Here is a 3,336-nt window from a genome sequence, read left to right on the forward strand (position 1 = left end):
AAAAAAAAAAAAAAAAAAAAAAAAAAAAAAAAAAAAAAAGAGAAAAAAAAAAAAAAAAAAAGATTTCAAAAACATTTTTGACCCCAAAAAATGGAGTAGGCATGATAGCAATCGCGAAATTGCATGTTTAACCCCCATAGCAACCCCATCTTTCAAGCATGGCAGCCATTTTGGCAGCCATCTTTGTTAAACATAGTGGCTGTTATCTCATGAATGCCTGAACGGATTTCCATTCGGATTTTTTTGTTTGAAAGCTGTGAGCAATGTGGACACACGTGGTGCATTATCTAGGCATGGGTGTGCATGATCCGTGCACACCCAATTACATGGAAGTCTATGGAGACGAATGGCAGGTGGGAGTACGGAGGTATGTTAAAATGGCGGTCAATGTGTTAATATTGATGACATCGGGACAGGGATCTCCATAGATAAAACGGACGAGGACGTAATTAATTTGCAAGTGTGATCTGGGAATGCCCATATATGGGCATGTTAGAACATGCGTAAAAATGTGTACTGACTGACACGGAGACAAGCTGCGACATTTCTCATTATTATTATTATTATGATGATGATATGTGTCCTATCCATGCAAGTTGTTAACTAATTTCTAGCCGATCCCGAGTATACTCGTGAAAAATACTCAAGTATTTAGAGTGCCGATCCCGAGTATACTCGCGAAAAGTACAGTATATAGAGTAACGCTGGCGTTCTTACCCGAGGGTCCGTTGGAAACGATTGGCACGATTGGACTCGCTGATTCATCATCATCACGGATGCACGTGCACAAAATAGTAATCCCTTAACATGGAGGCCGACGCGGAATCTCATCTTTAATGTCCATTATCTCGAAACATCACTTTTAAAGCCAAGGATGGCATTAGATTCTCGCTAATAAAACACATGTTGAAAGCCATTACACAACCGCATGTTGATGACGATCGCTTCCGGTGAATGACGTCATGACGTCAAACCGGAAGTGTTTACGCTATGGACTTCTGGCCTTCAAAATAAGACAACGGTCGTGGATGCAGCCTGCGGGAGGCACGCTGGACATGTTAACCCGTTCATTTCTGGAGCACTAAATGGGTTAACAGCACATTCCTCCAGTTTTAGCCCATACGTTGAATTTGTCACCAGATGTATCAGCCAACATAACCACTGTAGAGGGGACTCCTATGGGGATTTTAAGCCTTGACATCATTTTGTAGTCAGACCTCCAAGCCGATTTATTGTCAATATCTGTCCCTCGCTATTTCAACAGATCCGAGACAAAAATAACGACTAAAGTATAATTCTACCTCTTTCCTTTCAACAACAAAGAGAAGAAAAATGTGTAAATAGTAAAAATAATAAAAAGATTCACGGGCGCTGGGGACTTTTGGCCCCAAAAGTTCTCCTCTGCCTACAAAATGATGTCAGACTTAACAGCCCCATAGAAAGAGCCTCAAGCTACAAATACCTGGGGCCTGTTTCACGAAACCTAGATTAAGGATAAAGCCTGGATTTATCAGATATCCTGGCTTAAATTAGCGGAAGAACACCACTCTGGTTCCATGATTGGTACGTACGTGAACGCTCATTCAGCCTGGCTTTATAATCCTGGAACGGTTCGTGGAACGGAACAAACCAGGCTGTACATGAGCAGGCTTTGTCAAACCTGGATTTGGCTTAAATAATCCTGGTCTATTTAACTCTGCTTTCGTGAAACAGGCCCCTGGGCATAATGGATAGACGACAAACTATCTATAAAACTCACCTCTCAGAAATGAGAACCAACGTTTGCAATTCTCTATAGCAGGGGTTCCCAAGTTTTTTTGTCTCGGGGCACCCCATGAATATTCTTCTAATCCGAGGCACCCCTACATATAATTTTCACTCCAAGCACCTTATATTTATAGTATATCGTCGTTGTCGGTTGGAAACCTTGTATGTCCAAAACCGTTCGTTTTGTATTTATCATCTATAAAACATACTATACTAGTGAAAACAGCCGATCTACAAGCACACAACGTTGTGTGCTTGTAGATCGGCTGTTTTCACTAGTTTTGTGAGACAGTCTTGTATGATGAAGCAGGGCTTTGCTTTACCAAAAGACGCACATTTGAAACTTGGAGGTACAAGGTTTCTGCCCGACAGTGAAGATATTTTAGTGATTCTGTTGCGAGGAAGACACTGAGATAATAGCCATTTTGGTTAGAACTGACTGAAAACAACTTTGTACTTCAAGTTTAAAATTATACTAAATATTTTTTCAAGTGTTCAAATAAATTCCAAATATTATCAAATTATCTCGCGGCACCCCTGGACTGCCGTCGCGGCACCCCAGGGTGCCCCGTCACCCACTTTGAAAACCCCTGATCTATAGAAACAAAGCTGGCTTTGATTCCAATAGGAGAAAACGGTTGATTCAAGCCACAATCTTATCAGTTCTTTACATGCATTCTGCTCCCTCCTTACTGAAGCCACTTGATGCAGTCTACCACTCAGTCCTCTAAGCTTTATGGTTTTCTCATACTGTACTTAATCATTGGCTGAGAACAGCACTGCACTGTTTTTATCTACAAAGCCTTACTTAAAGGAGTAGTTCACCCCCAAAATGACTTTTTTTCTATTGATTAGTCACGCCATGGAGACTAGAGTAATATATATTTTTAGTTTTTTGTTGCATTCCTAAGACAAAAATGTGATAACAATAAATTTACCCCCATTCGTTCCGGATGGGGACCCGTTTCGAAACGGGTCCCCATCCGGAATCAATGGGGGTAAATTTACTCTAATCAAATTTTTGTCTTAGGAATGTGACAAAAAACAAAAAATATTATTGCACTCTACTCTCCATGGCGTGACTAATCAATAGGAAAAAAAGTCATTTTGGGCGTGAACTACTCCTTTAAGAAATTGCCTAATTATCTTAACAGCCTATTATAGTATGTTTACATACTACTCAATAATAGTAATTGCGACCGAAGGTCGCAGTTTACTATGAGAAACGTAACAGCTTGTCCGCGTGTAGACGTGTACACATTTTTACGGTCTATGGGTTTGCCGCTCTGATATCACGCTCTGGCTTCACTGTGATGTCACACTAACAGAATCCTTTTTATGCCCACACACACATGGAGTTCCCTGATGTTCCCTGATATTAATGATGCACTGTTAGAGAGATCCCTGTATGCCAGGGGGTACAAATCCCTGTTATGCCCATATATGGAGATATGGAGATCCCTGTGATGCCAGGGGAACAAATCCCTTTCATGCCATATATGGAGATCCCTGATGTCCACATCACTGTGGCACGAGGGCGAGGTCGCTTTGTTGCCCTGAGGCGTCTCG

The sequence above is a fragment of the Nannobrachium achirus genome (assembly GCF_963921795.1).
Source record: "Nannobrachium achirus genome assembly, chromosome: 24".
Taxonomy (NCBI): domain Eukaryota; kingdom Metazoa; phylum Chordata; class Actinopteri; order Myctophiformes; family Myctophidae; genus Nannobrachium; species Nannobrachium achirus.